At 41.2% G+C, this 19,843-nt stretch overlaps 1 long non-coding RNA gene across 4 annotated transcripts in view; it reads right to left on the bottom strand.

Annotated features, from left to right (window-relative positions):
- The window catches only part of LOC101157968, a 119,528-nt gene that overhangs the window by 47,491 nt on the left and 52,194 nt on the right, over positions 1–19,843 (bottom strand). For all 4 annotated transcript variants that reach the window (XR_002291942.2, XR_002291940.2, XR_910209.3 and 1 more), the window contains exon 3: positions 11,388–11,484. This is a non-coding gene — a long non-coding RNA (uncharacterized LOC101157968). The remainder of the gene's footprint in view (positions 1–11,387; positions 11,485–19,843) is intronic.

Here is a 19,843-nt window from a genome sequence, read left to right as displayed (position 1 = left end):
CAACTCCCAATGTTAAAGTGCCTTGGATAGCACAAGGGTTACACTGGAAGGAATTCATCTGAACATCAGACACAAGACTTCGTGTGATTTTAGGTTACAGATTTTCTAAGACAAACCTGGTTCTGCGAGGAATGAGCCTCCATCCAGTTGCCAGGTTTCCATACATCCACTGCATCATGTCTGACCTATCTCTTCCGCCATCCAGCTCCTCCTCTCATGTGAGAGTCAAACGCTGAGTGTCAGGAGCTTTTGTTAGGCTAATTGGATTTTGGAATGAGATGATTTTGTTTTCTAGAAGTTTGTCTTAGAATAACAGGTTTCCCTAGTCATTAGAAACCAGATTTAAGGGAAACTTTTTTTCTGAATAATTAATAAAGCCAGTTGTTTGTGAAAGACCCATTTCGATGAAAATGGTGTTTTCAACATGCATTTTTTTAGGGGGACCTCGATACAGACTGACAACATCGGCCGGAAGTTGACATTTTAACCTTGGTGCTATCCTAGGCACCCTTGTGCTATCTTAGATGACCCCACCCTTACATTGACGTGTTCTCCCTACCATGACAAAGGTGGATAAAGGTGGAAAGATTTCATGTAATCCATGGGCCCCAGTGAAGATCACAAATCATTGAAGAAAAAAGGTTCAGAGCACTGTTTAGTGGGTCTAGATGACCCAACTCCCAATGTCAAAGTGCCTAGGATAGCACAAGGGTTATAACTTACCCTTACCCAAACCAGAGCAGCTGAGCAGCTCAGTTGGCTGTGTGTAGGACTGGCCTATGGAAAAACCAGGGTTCTTTGGAGCTCTGCTCCATTCTGATGCATCCACTAGACAACTAGATCCTTTTACAGTACGCTGTACAGCTCAAAACTGTGCTTGTTGTTATTTTGGGTTTGTGAGGAGCTGTAAGCTAGCGGGAGAAAGTGTAAACAGATAGCTCCCAGTTAAGGTTGCCGGGAAGGGGGGCGGGGTTGTTCTGTGCCATTGATCCCAGACTGAATTTCCAATGAACTCCTGGCGCTATGCAGAAACTATGTCCTAGAACAAAACAGTTTTTTTTTAAATTTAAATTTGGGCTTAAAAGAACAATCATAATTGAAAGACCACTGGTAACACTTTTACAATTTTGCCTTTTGTTGCACGAACCCAAACTCTCTGTCCTGAGGACACCTTCTCCTTTCCAGCACCTACAACTGACAGGACCAGCATTCCCTCCGACAGGCCGAAGCCTCGGTTGAGAGTGAATTACAGCGCGCCGTCATAAAAATACAAACTGTAGCCATTATTTTTTCCATTATTTTGCTTTATGTTCATGTTCAGTCATTTTCCAGTCATTCTCGGTTCCACCCATGTGTGTTACTTAAACTATAAAATGTGTCATTGGGTTTGGCTAATTGCAGCTAAACTGATAGCATATGCTGGAGAGTTTTTTTTTTTTTTTTTTTGCTGCTCAAACATCTAAGTATGAAACAGCTGATGATATGAGAGTTAAAAAATATATTTTACTGAAGCAATCCTTGGAAGTTGTCAGCCCACTTTTGTTAGTTGTAGAAAAATCTCAAATATTTGAGTAAGAAGCAAACTTTTGCACTTTTTTGAATTGCCTGGACTGAGGTCCATAAATCCGTGGGACAATGTGGATCTTTGTTTGCATTGCTTTCTGCTGTTTTCAGCAGTCTCTCCCATTTCCTTCACTCTCCCAGCTGAACCCTGGTGTGCTCAAATATATATCCAGTTTTCCGCGGGCCATGATGTCACTCCGCCTGTGGGGCTTTCCCACATTCATGGCTCAGCTGATAACACATGTGGTGGAAAACTGTTAGGGCGCATGGGTGTGTAGCGGCCCCAAACTTTGAACCCATATCAAACTTCCATGAGAAACAAAAACAAAAAAACAAGCAAGGAGGGGATTTGGCAAAGCAAAATAGGGCTATTTTCTCCCAACCAACAACCAGCAGCTTTAAAGCTCATCTAGATTGTGATTACATTGGCTAAATTCAACAACCCAGCCCATGTTGTTGCAGGCAGCCAGGCTACAGCTGTGCTTTACTCCATAAAACCTTGAAAGAAAAAAAGCATTTCCCGCTGTGATCGCTCTCCTTACCTAGCTTATTTACACAAGTGCAATGTATGTTTGGATAAATCGGCAGAATTTGCCACATTGTGAGTCTAAACTGGGGCATAAGTTGTGCGATCGTTGTACGGATCCACCACACTTTGATGCTTCAAGTCGTGAGGAAAAAAAGAGGAATTCTTTATGTTCTTCGTGCTCCCACAGTCCTTTTTTCACACACAACAAAACCTGCACTGAAGAAAGAAGATCGTGCCAAAAGGCTGTAGAAAATAAATGACACTTAATTCTGATTTAAGATGTAGGTCAGGGGAGGGGAAGGGTCCCTCGGGAGCAGTCAAAGGACTAACTCAGCAGATATGGACCCTCAAAAGGAAGCTGGAGTTGTTTATGAAGGAAATGACATCATCAGGCTTGGCTCAGACAATGACTTCATGCTGACATGGTAATGGCAGTGCAGGCGGGGGGTGAAGTGGTGTTTGGAGCAGTCGTATCTGCAGATAAAGGGTGACCGGGTGCAATGCGGCTATTTTAAACCCGGACGCCGATCCTTCATCTTGTGCATTTTGGTAATAATAGTTGAGCAGCAGCTCACTTGATTCAAATTGGTTGTCTGTCTTCAGACTGTTAGAAAATCCTTCAGCACTTTATGCACCTTAGTACATGAGAGATTGAGAAATAAATGAAAGGATTTCCTGGTTATACAGATATGACCTTTTAGTGGAGTGTTAGAAAAAGGTTATGTTTACAATTCAACATTGTTGAAATCACTGGTTGTGTGGCGCTGAGCTGGTGTGCCTCATAAAACTGTGAGTCTCATTTACATAGAACTTTGCAAAATATTTCCCAGTGTTGCTTTTATTTAGGTTTAATTAAAAGAATGAAACCCCCTACATCAACTTTGGGAGTTTTTCCAGTCCATTACACTAAAATTTGAACGCCTAATGAGTCAAAAAACTGCAAATGACGGACACAAAAAGACGACGGTTAGTCAAAAAAGGACTTACAGGTGGGATATCTGCAGGCGAAAAAAATGGGAACACCTGTACGGCAGCCAGCCGGAACATTAATAATAATAATAATAATAATAATAATACATTTTATTTATAAGGCGCCTTTCTGGGCACTCAAGGTCGCCGCACAGCATGTATACAGTATAAAATACAATAAACACTTAAAACAACAACAATTTAAATAAATACAAAATTAAATAAAAAATATATAAAAAGGTGAAAAGGTTAATGTTAAAGTGAATAGGCCATTTGGAAAAGATGAGTTTTTAGCTTTGATTTGAAATGTGGGAGTGTGTCAGTGTTGCGGAGGTCAGGGGGGAGTGAGTTCCAAAGCCGGGGAGCAGAGCAACTGAATGCCCGGCTCCCCATGGTGACAAGACGGGCAGAAGGGACAGAAAACTGGATAGAAGAAGAGGAGCGGAGGGAGCGAGCAGGAATGGAGATATGAAGGAGGTCAGAGAGATATGGAGGTGCAAGGTTGTGAAAGGCATTGAATGTGTCGAGCAAGATTTTGTATTGAATGCAGAATGGGATGGGTAGCCAGTGAAGCTGTTGAAGGATAGGTGTGATTAAGACCTTCAGTGAGCCTGAAGAGCAAAACGTTTTCATGTACCTTTTTTTTTTCTACTGGCACGCTGCAGGTGACTGGTCATAGGGAACACCTAAACAACATGAGAAGGGTGAAGTAGGTGATATCCAGGCACACCGTATGAAATTTGACCTTTTTTTTTTTTTTAACCCTCCAAAATGTGCGTACTTCGCACGGAGCCCATTATAGCTGTTCAAGTGATGAGTGCACGCTTATTCCACACAGCCTGACTGTTAAAAAGGAAGAAATCCGACAGCAGATTGGGGTTTGTGTGGACATTATACAGGCACCCTGCATACCCCATGCATGCAGCATGGTGCAGTCAGCAATGTGCCAGTGCGCACACCTTACCCCTTGTGCTATCCTATGGGGTCCAGACGACCCCACCCTTACATTGACGTGTTCTCCCTACCATGACAAAGGTGGATAAAGGTGGAGAGGATTTCATTTAATCCATGGACTCCAGTAAAGATCACAAATCATTGAAGAAAAAAGGTTTAGCGCATTGTCTTGTGGGGTCTAGATGACCCCACTCCCAATTTTAAAGTGCCTTGGATAGCACAAGGGTTACAAATGACTAGGGTGTGGTGTAAGGGCATCAAACAACAGCGTCACCTCTCCTCATAAGTGTGCATAGCTTCTTTTATCCTAACAAATGTTTCACGTTACTTTTACCACACGCTTAACACAGGTCCGTTCCATTTTTATTACGTCTCTTAAGGTGGCCCTTTGAGCCTTAAGGGAACTGCAAGACGCACCTGCGCTCCCCTTAAACTGCAGCCGCTCACGTCTTCGACCCTCTACGGGCCTGGAGAACCCCGAAAACCTGCAGCACCCATACGAGTCAACCTCTGCATGAGTTCAAGTGACTAAGGCTTTACCAATCATTTCAAAGGCCACAACACTGATAGTCAACATCTCAAATGGAAGTGAAAGGATAGAGTTCCCAGTCAGTCGACACTCCCACAACACTGACATGTATCTAGGACTCGTGCACATAACAGGAATTCTTTGTGACATTCTCACTGAGATAGTTCAGTGTGCTTTTATTTTGAAAAAAGGAACCTATCCGTGATGTTTTTTCAAAGTTGTTTTTGCCTGCAATGAAGCAAAAGCTGCTTGGTGTGTTCAAGTCCAGTACTTGGTAGATCCATCCAGAGCAGCCTCTGTACCAAAGGAAGAGCCTCTCCTGTATGAAGAACTGATAACTACGCCACCGCATTGCAAACAAAACTTTCTGAATAGCGAATAAAATTATTAAATATTTCCTTTAATAAAAAATAATAATACATTTATTTTTGCTTTTAACAACTTTTTTTTTTTTGCTTTTTAAATCTTTCAAATATATCAACAAATATTTTCACGTGCGTTGTGTCTCATCTCGCTTTTTCCCTATCTCTGATTTTGCGTTCATAAGTTTCCGTTTAGCGTAACATAGCTGCCATCACACAGCATGCTGATTGGTCGCTATGTACTCCTTCGCTTTTAGTCAGAGACAAAATGATTGCTGTGGTCAGTCGCTGTAATAAGTCATCCTGTCTCACATGATCACTTTGGGTCCAAACAATGATGGGAAAACTCAGGCTGTAAAAATGTTCTTCCACAGACAGCCCATAAATTGATTGTAGGACTCAGGACAGTGTTCCAAAAATTAGTAGACCACAGAATAAAGGACCAGAAAAGTTTCTTGTTTCCTTATTTTTGTGTTTTGCCAACGACTGTTCTGTGCACTAATCTGCAAAGGTTACAAAAGTCTTTCAGGTCTTTTCAAAAAGTCTGTGCTTAAAAAAGCGTAAAATCCCAGAAACACTGAAAAAAAAAAATAAGTCAGGGAGAAGTAACAAAACTATTTCCTTTTCTCATACAAGAGTTGAACCATGATTTGAGGAATTTTAATTGAAAAAGATTCCGGCTTAAAATGTTTCTTTTCTTTTAGGGATTTATAAATGTTTCTTTAGAACAATCTGCAATTAAATGTTGATTCAAATGTTTTTAGGTTGTTCCCAAATTTCCAAAAAATAAAGGACGACTAAAACTTTCCAGAATAGCAATTTTGTTGCTTTGTATTTTTTGCAAACTGTGATGACCTCCTCTTGTCCTGAGGATTAGGCCAGTACAATTGGAAGGAAAAAAAACAATCCTTCCCACTAAAAGAGAGAGACAGAAAAAAAAAAGACGAGTGGGTTTAGAGGAGCCGTTGGACCTCCCAGGAGCAGAATTGGAATATATCCCCAAAACAAATCATGATGCTGCATTACGGATCTGACCGTGTGCCCTGGAATTATTAGGCCAGGAATTGAGTGGCGACAGCGCTAATGTTGGCTGGAGGAGAAACACTGAGTTTAGTGAGACACTGTTTGTTCAGGGAGCACTTACAGACAACAAAAACTGATTTTAAACATCTGCTGTTGCCACTCAGTAGTTGATAATCACCTTAGAAAGACTCAGTGGAAAACAACACAGTTCAAATAAATAGCAGGTAAAAAAAAAAAAAAAAGTGAAGTATTTAAAGGGCATACCATGCTTTTTTTAAGCCTTTTATAGTAAACTATATCCATTTATATGATCATATATCACCTTTGGAACACTAAAGAACAGTTTTTTAATAAAATATTAGTCATTTTCACAGCTTATTTTCAGACCCAGAAGTACAGCAACTTGATCTCTGAGGCTCCGCCTTTTGCTTCTCATGGATGGCCTATGGCCTATTTCATGACGTCAACCTGGAGCCGGCCACGGCATCGTGTCTGCGTGTCGCCCACGAAAGAAAAACAACATCCGAACTTTTGCAGAGATGGATGTGCATACTGTGCTTAAAACATAAAAGCCTTTCGTCGATCACCGCTAGCTCCGTGGAGAAAGTGGATATTAGCCTGAGGGCGGGGCTGGCAGCGCAGACTCTTCCTAGAAGGGCTGTTCCTCACTTTGTGATGTCACAATGTGAGGGCTCACTCGTTATCATGGACAGGGAGGGGTTGTTTTATAGAGGAATACTCAGAAATGCGTGAATGGATCAAAATCCCACTTTGGGGTTGTTTATAGTCAGAAATGAACATTATAATACACTGAAAGGTTCCAAAAAGTTGATTTTGCATGATATAGGCCTTTTCAAACGCTACTAGGTTAAAATGTCACACTTTTGGTCCATTTTAAAAGTGTTTCCAGTGGTCTTTTAAGTATAATTATTCTATCAATAACAATATTCACCACTGTGTTGTATAGACAGGACCATTGGTGCAGATTAAGCTTCCCCCCATTTCCCATCATCCTTCTGTTTACATGCTCCCCAGTTTGCTTGGAACCGTTAACAACCCCAGTCTATTAAAAGCAGAGTAACAAAAAATGGCGAGGAATATGGAGCTATCCAGCTGTAAAGTTTTGGGCCAGATGCCAGCTCGGACGAGGAAAACAAAGATGTGTATAGATCTAATCGTCTACAAGTGGATGTATCAGAGTGGAGCGGTGCAGGAAGCTTGTGGCCCGCCCAGTGTATTTTGCAATGTCGCAAATGCACATTTTTCAAACTGCATTTTTGCGTCTGCTCCTGATTCACAATTTGAAGAAACAAACACCCAGAAATACAATTTCAAGCTTAATTTTCTTTCTCTATGCTTTCCATCATCACAAAAATCCCACAAGATCACGTAAAAAAACACCAAAATCACAATTTTAATGGGAGTGGGTCTTGCATGAAGAGCACAGAAATAAACACAACTTTGTTCATTGACATTATTGTCGTCTATTTCGGTTTGGTGAATTTCAAATGACGAGGAAGAAGGTGCACAAAGAGAAGGAAAACACAAATAAAGAAAGAAAAGATGATAAAATAAACAACCCTTCTCTATAATGCAGCCCTTTTGCCACAGCCTTTCAGTTGGACATAAATAGAAAACACTCAGGTAAAGTAGATAAAAGAAGAAAATGGAAGCAGACGTCTGAATTCATTTCACAAACACACACACAAAAAAAAGATACAAGTGAGGACAGCTTCACACTTCAACTATATTTCATCCAAAACAGCGTATTTGTAGTCAAAGGAATGCCGAGGCATGTCAAATATAATCTCTCCAGGTCTAACCACCAGGAAGTGGAGGGGCTTATTTTACACAAACACAAGGGTCCCATCTGGCCTTATTAGCATACCACATCACTAATGCTAACTTTTAATGGTGCGATCATCTCACGCGCTCATTTTCACTGCATTTCTAATGCAGAATTTGCATATTAGAACAACATATTGTCTCTCATCCGCCTAGAGGTCTGATCCATGGTGGTGTCACATTCCATTTTTATCTGAAGCAGTCATTTTAAAATTGAGCGGCTCGGGAAAAAAGATTCTGTAAAAACACTTTTCCTCAACAAGAATAAAATTACACTGATGAGCTCATTTGAGAAAGAGAATCAAATTATCGGCTGTTGCGTTGCAGAGGTGTTTTTTTAAAAATAAAAAGTAATTTGTGTTTGGTGGCAGCCTTGTAATTATTACTTTCCTGGCAGGTGAGATTTTTCTAAATTTTTGTTTTGACAAAGAGTTGAAATTTCTTCTTCTTTTTGCCGCACTGTACAAAATAGTTCACCTCAAAAGTGATCATTCAAAAGATTTGCTGTATATAAGAACTGGATTGTGAGTGTGACATGACCCTTAGAAAAAGGCTTACTTCCAATTCCAATGTAATGAAGTCCATGCAGTTGTCAGTTTTTCGCGATATGGAGAGAAGAACCTGGCTGCAGAAGCGAAAATTCCACAAGTTTTCAGAATTGAGCCGCTTTGCAACACTTTATATTAGTAATCGGTTGCATATCGGTGAAAAGCCACTTGAAAGTGTTGTTTTCCGGCACAAAACGGTGTCAGTAGGGGGAGGTATCGGACAACCCAAGGAGGAGCACACTGAGGGTAAGATAAATGAAGTTTATTGAAGCTCAGGTGGTATTGGAATGATGATAATGCCAGATGCATAGGGGAGTCACCAGGAAACAGCCTCTTGTGTAACCCTTGTGCTATCATAGGCACTTTAACATTGAGAGTTGGGTCATCTAGACCCACTAAACAGTGCGCTGAACCTTTTTTCTTCAATGATTTGTGAACCTAACTGGTGTCTATGGATTACATGAAATCTTTCCACCTTTATCCACCTTTGTCATGGTAGGGAGAACACGTCCATGTAAGGGTGGGGTCATCTAAGATAGCACAAGGGGTAGAGATGCACACTAGAGACATTAACGTGGGGAAAGCACCAGAGAATCTGTGTAACATCCAGTCCAGGGTCATCCATGTGGAATTCTATCCAAAATCCAAACTAAGGCAACACACCAACAAGGCGCAGACTTGACTCGGCCTCCAAAACCAGAACTGGGATCAACATCAGCAGGCAGAACCATCAGTTTGATATGGGTTGCTCGAGGTTAGAGAACACATCAAACTGGTGAAGTGTAGATTAAGGCATGGAGCTTAAATACACCAGGATCCGGCTGCACTGAATAATCAGTCAGTGGAGTTTGGAGGTTAAGCAGGTATGGTAAGCCATGAATGCCAAAAAAGCCCCTAGATTTCAACAAAAGGTGATTTTCTCAACGGGCCACGTAGATTGAGTTAGAGTGTGTGAAAAAGCATAGTAGACTTTAACAGAGACATCTCCGGTGTTAAAACGGGAAAGAAAACCCCAACTGGACAGTTAAATGTGTCTATGTCAATCAAAACAGAAAAAGAGTATTTTTCGGCTGAAATTGGTGGTAGGGGGGTGAACGTCTGGTTCCAGGTCCTCTTGAATCGGACGGTGGCATGTTGGAGCCAGACGACATCAATAAGCAGTGACTTACGGTCTGAGTCAATGTTTCTATGGCAACTACTCTCACCAGTCACGAGTGAGTTTGTTGGAACTCCCCACCCCTTCCACCAAAAGTGAGCTTGGGAGAATCTGTCAAACGTTTCGAACGTTGAACAAGGGACCACCTACTTTTATTGAAGCATCTGATTGGTCAATTTATAACCCATGATATGTTAAAAAAAGTTAACAGAGCAAGAATTCTGACAAATAGAATGGCAGAGTAATAGCCGTTTATTTCTCTATTGAAGTCTATGGAATTTGGTTTCTTGGAACCGGCAGGTGCTTCCTGTTTGGTATGCCACGGGGGAGGGGTCAATGTCCAGTTTTATATCCAGTCCATTCAAAGAACAAAATCAGCGTTTTTTTTCATTCTCCACCAGCAGTGATTGTTTGCACATCAAGCACTTCCTGCTGTCTTGACGCCAAGACGTGTCCCATGCTAATGGGGTGTGTGTGTTTTTAATCATGCACCGTCAAAATAAGAGCATGAGGAGTTACTGCACCACAAACCAGCAAAATCCAGACAGGGATGGCGCCATAACTAAAAGCACTCTGCTTGATAAGACGGGACATGTGACAGAAGCCATGCAAAACGTAAAAAAAAAAGATTGACTTGTTTTTCATTTATCCTAAGGACCAATTTGTTTAATGATCATGGCCAAAGAATGAGCCATAGTGGTAGGTTATGTCCAACATCATCGTGAGTCCAGAACCCAAATGAGGGAAAGGTATAGCACCTCAGAAGGGTGGTTGTGTTCAGCAGCGTGTGCAGCCACAGAGATCTAAAGTTGCATGCTGCTGCACAGGCCAGAAGACATCAGCTGACAAAGACTCTCATTCACCGACTGAATGGAAACGACCTAGCTCCCTTCAAAATTCAAGAAGTATGAAAAAGTGATATCTGCATAAAAAAAAGTAAACACCCTACAAGTATTTGCAATCACACGAACATAGACGGGCGGGCGGATGGACGGACGGACAGATCAGCAGCGGATTATATAATAACTGCGGTTATCGAAGGTGAAACAGACGTTCTTTTTAGGCCCCAGATGGAAGAGCGAAAAGACGAGGACAGGTGAGGGAGACGGTGAGTAGAGAAGGGGGGGAGGCTACATATTTCACCTCCATTCACCTGCTGACATGGCCTTTCAAAGAAACCTTTCATTAGACCCTCTGAGCAGTCAGCCGTCTGCCCGGTCCCGTCAATTTAACTGTCATATTACTCCGGCTCACTTTCGGCTCTTTTATCTCGGGGATTTTTCATCTAATGGTTTTCATTTGGGAGGACTGGCAAAATGGTCGCATGCCTCAGAAGTTGAACTATATAATACATCGGTTTAAGGTTTGCATGGTTAACCTGCACACATGTGGGGGCCACTGTAAGGAAAATGTGCAAAATGAAAGAGAACTGAAAGGTGAATACATCTGCTTTTTTTTCCTTGGCTCAGTTAAAGTGCTATTGAATGATGCAATACCATTTACCACTATATCATTTTATGGTAAATGGTAAATACTTATTTAGCGCTTTTCTACCGTCTGCGAAGACCCAAGGTGCTATACAGTCACAGTCCCATGCACACACACATTAACATGCTGATGGTGGTTCTGCTGCCGAACACTGGCGCCAACCTCCCACCAGAGGCAAGGACACTTTGTCACATGGGCGTGCAGGGCGGGAATCGAACCTGCAATATTACGATCATGGGTCAACCGCCCAGCCGCTGCACCACAGCCGCCCCCATTTTAGACACGACAGTCAACACGACACAAATTTTTTACTTTTTTATTCTGCTTTCACATTGCACTTCTTAGAGAGGACCATTTGCCTAGTTTAAAAGACAGAAATATAATAACTTTGATTAAAATTCACAAAGCTTAAGTCACTTACTTTTCTAGCAGATCTTCTGACTGTTGGTCTGCAGGTTGGTCTGATTCTATTCGTTGTAGATGCCCAGTGGCAGCAAACGCCTGATGAGTTTTTACACCTGAAAAACAAGAAGAAGAAAAAAGCCAAAACAGTCAAACTTGGTGTGAAACTTGCAGCAATTTTATTTGAATGAAAATTCAACGTCTGAGCAGCAGAGAATCATAAAAACACACATAGTGTAATTGTTTCATGTTATATGCTCTTTTCTATCATATAATTTCCTTCACACTATATGCTCTAATAATGTAAATGATGTCACATTTCACAAATGTACCCATTTGTCTTCTTCAATAAGGATAAAAAGGTCATATAACAAATTATATAAGGTAAAACATTTACAGGGTCAGCTATAAGTGAAACACATAAGTGATTTAAAATAACATAACTCATAGTTATTAATTAGATTATTATTGTTTTTTATTTAAATTCAAAGTGACAGTTAACCCTTGTGCTATCTTACATGACCCCCCCTACATTGACGTGTTATTCCTACCATGACAAAGGTGGAAAGATTTCTTTAATCCATAGACACCAGTGAGGTTCACAAATCATTGAAGAAAAAAGGTTCTGCGCACTGTCTAGTGGGTCTAGATGACCCAACTCCCAATGTTAAAGTGCCTAGGATAGCACAAGGTTATGGTGTTTAGATAAAATAAACAAGCTTTTTTTCCATTATAAAAAGAGGAAGTGTGTTTTTTTGTTTTGGCTGAGGAGAATGTTTCGTTTGCCTTTTACACCAGGCAGCAGTGGATGCAGTTTATTTTTACAGACAGAATTGAAAATTTAGAGGGTTTGTTCCTTTGTACTACTGGGTGGCTCAGTTGGCTGCATGCAGAACTGGTCCATGGGAAACCAAGGCTCGATTCCCAGGGGGTGCGATGAGCTTCATCCAGTGTGGGTCCTTAAACACAGGGGTCCCAGTCTGAGTCCCCCTGTGCCGGTCCCCAGCCCGAATAAAATACAGGGTTGTGTTAAGAAGGGCATCCGTCCCCCATCCTAGTATAGTTACAACAGAAGTTGCAAAACAGTGTTCTTATCTGTAAAATTTTCCTCTGACACAACTGTGTTTCGGTTCATTAGGAAGACGTTAGTTCCCAAATCAATACGGTGAGTAAAACCGAGCGGAGAAATAATACTGGAGGTAAAGCTATGTACACGCCTCCCTTGACAATACTTTCAGGCATTATGTAAGAAAAACACATGACCATTGAATGCGCGTTGGCAGCCGTCTGTGGCAGCTAAATTTGACCAATCGGGGTACTCGGATTTTGTAGTGAAGCAGCGAAACTCACCAAACTCAGAGCGTAGCTGGTTCATCTGGTGAAACCAGACACGGCAATAAGCCTGACGACGTCTGTGTTGGTTTTTCAAATAACCAAGACTTCACTGCTGACATGATGCAGATGAACTGACAATGAACCGAATCAAACTGTTTAGAGCCCAATTTGCACTGCTTCGACATTTCGCACCAAGGCTCTTCCAACTGTAGGGGGCAGACATGCACTAATAAACAGAAGAAAAAGAAGAAGAAGCCCATCCCTACTCATCCAGTGTGAACACTACGGGCTACATAAAAACTCGCATCTTGAAACGCTCGGTTTAATTATTAACCAGAGAAGACCTGGTCTTTGTAACAGACAAGGCATCATACTTCCAGCTAGAGGGTCATTTCAAATATCCAAGAGCACGTTAAACCAGCGCAATAATTAATGCTGGTGTAAATATATAATCAGGGTTAGATGACTCTAAAGCAGCACGGTATGGGTTCTATAAAATATTCAGAAAATATATGTTTTTTTTACTCGTATGATGGTTAATTTTTGACACGGTGAGCTTTTTTACATTAAGAAAAATTATGGCCAGGTGTTTCCGAGCTGTGGCATGCCACTGAGCAGCACCTCAATGAGGCTTTTTAGATTGTGATCATTTAGTCTGCCAACACCTCTTCTAAATCATTAACTTAAGGGGAAAGGTAGCCAAGCCGGCTTATTTTTTCACATAGCTGGCTGGGCTGTGTGAGGAATGCTGAAAGCACACACACACACACACACACACACACACACCCACTGAAAGCAATACAGAGACGTACAGAGAGAGGAAAGGCGCAGAGCTTTCACCTTAAAATAGAGAACATCAATAACTGACTGATGTTGACGTAAGGCTTAAGAGGACGGGCTGGTTTCACTTTCCACAAAACAAGCTTGAACTACCCTCCTGCTGCAGGCCACCCACGGACCAGCCTCCAAGCACTCCACAAGGGAAAGAGCGGTGTCAGCACGTCCTCATACCATCCCGCTCGGCTCCTTTCCAGCTAAAGTTACATACAACAATATGTAAGCCTCATTACATTTAGAGAGGACAAAACCACCCAAATCATGACCCACTTTTTGGTTTCCCTGACAAACAAACGCTTTTTTTTTTTTACCCTTTACGCTTACAGCGAGCTTTAAAAGTCTCCTTGGAAGAGCTGCCTGACTGTGAAGCAGTTTCACCTCTGAATTCCTGAACAAAGATGCCATGTGATACTGAGAAAATTAGAGGGGAAAACAGTCAAAGCACACAAACTGAAAACACACACACACACCCTCCCTGTGCACTCTTTTATTCAGACTAAACAGACCTGATAACCCAGAGACACAATAAAGCACGACATAAAAAGCCCCACTGTTTCTCTGCACTTTGCTTTATGCAAATCTAAGCGTCCAACTTTACCAACGGACAAACTTTGCATACATAAATTGACAACTTGTAACCGTCAACTGTGAAGACAAAAAAAAAAAAGGAATCATACTACTGCATCCCATTCGAAACAACTTTTAATTCCACTGCTGCAGAGCCAGATAATAGAATTTCAGTTGGAACAGGTGAGGCTTGAGTGATAAAGGAAGACACTTCAATCAATTTGGGTTTGTTATATGAATTAGATATTGCAGATCTGCATACAAAACTGTAGAAAGATTCACACATAAATGAGTTGACTCATTTTAACATTGTGAAAGACACAAAAAAGTTATTCTGAAACATTTCTTTTTAGACTTCCTGTGTGGCAAAAAGTCTAAAACCCTGGGAAAGACATCAGTCAGCCTGTTTTGGTTTTAACCCTTGTGCTATCTTAGATGACCCCCCCCTACATTGACATGTTATCCTACCATGACAAAGGTGGATAAAGGTGGACAGATTTCATGACGTGGTTCGAATGGGTGGGGAATGCTGATTATTTTCACGCCCCTATCTGGTTCTGTTTCCTTCCACACAGAACAGCGGTAAAGGCTGATTTCTGCGGGTCTCCATTGAGTTGACACAAAAAAAGCGTTCATCAATCAACCGGAACGTCCAATCCCCTCTGTCATATGTCAGACGGTCCGTTCACGCATGCATTTCACAGCAAAAAGCCAGTTAACTGGAAAACAGGTCCGGGTTTGAAAGAAAAAACCCAACTTCTGTTTTACTTTCAAAGTAAAACTTTATAAGACTTAATTTCCTATTTACGGTGACCGCAGATAACACCACAATGGATGAAACTCATAGTGTGTATTGATCTACAGCCCCTCTGCAATCTCACATGCATTTTTGTGATAATTGTAGCAGAAAAAACTAGAAGCTGCAGCTGTTTTTCTAAAAGATGTAATAAAAGTTAAGTTAGAAGATTTGAAAACTGTTTGATGTGTGTTCGTTGTGGTTCCAAGACGTTTAACAAGAAAGACTCATTGTGCGCTGAGACGTTGTCACTTTAACCCAATGCATCATGGGAGATGTAGTGTGAAAACTGCAGCAAAAGGGCAGAAAGACTCACGTCTCGCTAAATATGAGCTTTAGCTGGTATTTTTTGTTAGAACTGAGCGACTTTATGAGCAGAATCAGAACAAGGAAGTGAAGACTTTAACCACTTCTGATTGGTCACACTGATGACATGTGATTAAGCCTCCAAGAATGATTGGTGGAGACAATTGAAGGGGCGGGACTTTTCCGCAAACAGCTGAAGCTACGGCTGAATCGCGGTACCGTCATTCTTATCAAAATGTCTTTAACCCTTGTGCTATCTTAGATGACCCCACCCTTACATGGACGTGTTCTTCCTACCATGACAAAGGTGGATAAAGGTGGAAAGATTTCATGTTATCCATGGACACCAGTGAAGATCACAAATCATTGAAGAAAAAAGGTTCAGCGCACTGTCTAGTGGGTCTAGATTACCCAACTCCAAATGTTAAAGTGCCTAGGATAGCACAAGGGTTACAGAAAATCTACCAATGTGGTAATCATTTTTTACTTTACTTTTTTTGTTGTCCTAAATGTTGCATTAGCCATTGGCGGAACAGTTCAAATCCTCCTTAGTGTTGCTAAAATGTACATCTCGAACTTTTTCAATTTCTTCACCAGTTTTCTTAAAAACTTAAAAAATAATCCTGAACATAAAGAGATCAGATTACCGTAGAAAACAAACCTTTTGTCCTTTTGTCCAGAAGAACAAAATCACTTACATTTCATTATAGTTAGGTTCATTTCATTTTGTCAATGTACTGCACACTGGGTCTGTCTTCTGCACAGTCCGATTTTCCTTTCTAGTTGACTGTAACCCTTGTTGTTGTTTTTTTTTAATAAATGGCCATAAATGCTTAGTGTTCATTTTAAAAGGACAAATTTAAGCACAAATATGGTTAGATGTTGGAAAATACACAACAAATATAAAAGGAAATTAAAGAAACTCACTAAAGGTAAATGCTTGACCACCTCTGACTCACATAGGCGGTAAAAACAGCATCTAACCTGCGAATCGATTCCATATACAAAAAAACCTCAACATACCTGAGCTCTGCAGGTAATAGATATTGAAAGTACACATTAGGTTACAGCTAGTTGAGCTGAGAAATTTAGCAAACCAAACCAAACTGTGTTGTATCAAATGTCCAAATTTTACGTCGCTTTATTTATTTGTTTGTTTGTTTAGCATAGTTTGGCCGGGGGTGCGACTTCTATGTGAATTCAAATAAATAAATAAATAAATAAATAGCAAAAACCGCCAGAGGGCGCTGTAGTTGTGTGTATCTGTGTTTGGTATGCAGAAGAAGAAGCGTTGCTCAGTTTTGGTGGAATTGTTCCAAAGCGACACAGGCGATGAGGAATTCCACAGATTTAGGGATTTGAAGTGATGTAAAAGAGTTTAGTTGACTTGTTAGCGTGTTCTTTGTGGTTATCTGAATAAGTGTTCATATTTTGCGCTTATTGCTACGATTTTTCGTGAAGCATCAATGGGTTACGGTAGTGAAGCGTGCAGATATTCAGTCAATTGCTGTTATTTATTCCGCCATTATGATTTGCCTTTCAAGATAAAATGCCCATTCATTTTTCGTTAAATAAATTTCTTCCAAAAGTGCACCTTATATATGATGTTTTTTTAATAATGCAGAATTTTGGCTGCTGCAACTTATACTGCGGAGTGACTTAGCGTCTGAAAATAACTGAAACCACTCTGACTGTTAAAATGCTCCAGTCATTACACACTGGGAGAAAATCATCATGAAATGAATCCAAAAAAAATTCTTTGCGGCGAGACTGAAACCGAAATCTACTGTATAATTCCCCTCTTGTCACATTAGTTTCTTGCTATTTCAAGCCATTTTAATTAGTTACCTCTCAAGGTTGTCTAGCAAATAACCCCTTCTGCTGCTCAGAGACAAACATACAAACAAAAGAGTGAAGGGGAAGATCTCTCACACAGTCAGGATCCAGCACAGCTTGACCACCCAGGATTAAAGAAAAAGAGATGGAAACTTTAAATGTGTTTGAAACTTAACTGTGGATTAGAGGGTAGACTGAGAGGAGGGCTGGTGGGTCGGGGAGTTTGTTGCGGTTGCTCAGCTGTAAATAATTAAAGAACAGCCCTTCCCCTCTCCTTAATCCCCCCTCTGCACAGACACACATGCACAGTAACCTTTATTATCGTTTCTATGACCTCCCTCCCTGATATAATTGAGCTCTCTTCTTTACAGAAACAGGTAGAATTGTCTGGTGTGAGGGTTTGAACCGCATTCCTTCTCATCCGTGCTTCGGGAATCCTTAAGGTAGCAGGGAATCCACTATAAATATCTCTCATGTTACGCTCACACCAGGTTTGGAAGCACACTTTTGGGTAACCGCTTTCCCAGAAAAGTCTATAGAAATGCTGGTTCTGTATATGCAGGTTTCTGCGTTCGTATTCACACGTCGCTACGCACGTTTTTGGGGTTCGACAAATGAAATATTCGATGATTGAGCTCGCATTAAAAGTTAAAGCAGTTGAACTTTGACCCATCAGGGACTCGGATTTGGTGGGGACGGAAGTGTGGAGCATTTGAAAAGTGATCGTAGGGAGAAACGAATAAATGCGGTTTGTGGCCGGACAGAATTCTGGGACACCAAATTTGATTCATTGGAATAGAGCTGGATGAAAAAGTCGGGAGAAAGATTCACGAGATCTGCAACACTTTGACATTTTGCTCAAAATGTCTTTCAACTGTGAGTACAACAGTCTAGTGTGGACGCCGTATGCTAAAAGTACCAGAGACGCGCAGTCAGATTAGGCAAGTGAGGCTCTGCATTGTGATGACATTGAAAAACGTACATCAAGTACATATCATTTTCCATTGATCCGTATTAAAGATACATTTTAAGTTGACTCGACACGCTTCCCAAAGTTTTTCACAAACTCCGGGTGAGGCTCCGGAGCACTTCGCCTCCTGTCTGCCAACAGAACTCAATTTTAACAGAGACGTGCCGTCACAGGGCTAACTCTAATGGCGAGCCTCGCCAGCAGGGGGCAGGCGTGAGCTGACAGCTGCTCTGCAGCAACACTGCTGCAGTAGAAACAGAACACACCAAGGACGTCTTTCTTCATTTACAAGGAGAGACTATTAAACTAAAGGAAAATAATGAAGACTTTTCCAACAGATAATAGAGCTTTTTGTGGAGAAGGATTGGCGCATGGACTCAAAAAGTGAGGCCAGACATGTTTTTAAATGTTTGTTTTTTGGAAAAAAAACATGGGATTAAGTGGAAAAAATGTAAGTATTTGAAAACTAAATGTTAGGCCTAAAAGAATTATTTTTATAATCATTTTCACAGACAACATTTGATAACACTGATTAAAGCACCAGAATTTGAAGTCGGAAATATACCAGAAATCATTACTAAGGGTCAAAATTAAATGTGTGCTGAACGCAAATGTATACTTTCATTTGTTTACAGTATTTATAAATAATTTATACACAAGAATAGTGTTTTGTCCACGTCTATAAAAGAAATATTCTCTGCAGGACAAATGTGTTGTTGTGTGTATCATATATGCTGTTTCCTGCTGTTGGATGAACGGTGAGATATTAAGTTCCTGCTATTGTAAATCTGACTCCAGAGGAGTCAGTGCCTCACCAGCCATCAACCTCACCGCGCGTCACTGAAAAGTACATATAAAAACCCATGTTCAGCCAGGTCTCGAACGCACCACACAGTGGCATTAGGCACAGGTCAGGCTGCTGTCAGAGTGGAGGTCACAACCTCTGGAGCTCCCCGCAAAATCATCTTCAGAGTCCTGAAATGTTTGAAACCGCTGCGCTCAAACGTCAGCTGCAAGCCATTTACTTCAGAGGTTGGAGACCAGTTTCCAAGTCTTAAACAGCATGTCTTATTGGCAAAGCCCAGGCACAGCTGAAAGTCTTACAGATGAAAGACCTGCAAGCCCCGAGGCTCATAAACGCATTTATGGTGTGAACAAGGCCAAGAAGATTACTTTTCGAGTGTAATCTATTACATAAGATAACCTGCTGGATCCGTAATCAGAAAAGGAATTTACTTGGAACTACAGTAGGGTAACCGGCAGGTTTTTCGAAGAATCAAAAAAGATTGGTTCTCACATTCTGCGTCTGCCTAAAGACAACAGAAGCAAGCGACTGTGAAGAAGGAAGGAGCACGCACATGTATCCGATTTTATGAGACGCAAAGAAGGCAGGAGTTTATATCTTTGCGGCAAAACTCTCAACTCAAGACTTAACCAACAGCTCACACCTCCTTCTCCCACACACCTGGCAGCTACGCGCGCGTGAGCACGCTTACCGCTTACACAACGCTGCTGTTTCCGTGGTAGCCTGCCAAAGAAACGCTGGGCCGCAGCCAAGCATCTGCACTGTGAGAAGTTATGGGTTCAGCGTGTGTCAGATGTGCAGTTGTCTCGAAACATTAAAATATACTCACCAGCAGTCAGAAACAGAGACCCATCCAGTCCCACAGTGGAGACCTCTCTAAACCCAAAACGTGTACAAATGCACGAACTCTGAAAAGTTCAAGACTACCAGTTTTTGTTTTTCCAAGAAATAAATGTTGTAATTCTCTTTGTTTTGTATAATGGACTGATTACATGTTACTGGTTAAACTCCAACCCTGTCTTC

Source organism: Oryzias latipes, chromosome 16, assembly GCF_002234675.1.
Source record: "Oryzias latipes chromosome 16, ASM223467v1".
Taxonomy (NCBI): domain Eukaryota; kingdom Metazoa; phylum Chordata; class Actinopteri; order Beloniformes; family Adrianichthyidae; genus Oryzias; species Oryzias latipes.
This window is presented reverse-complemented; position numbering and strand designations above follow the sequence as displayed.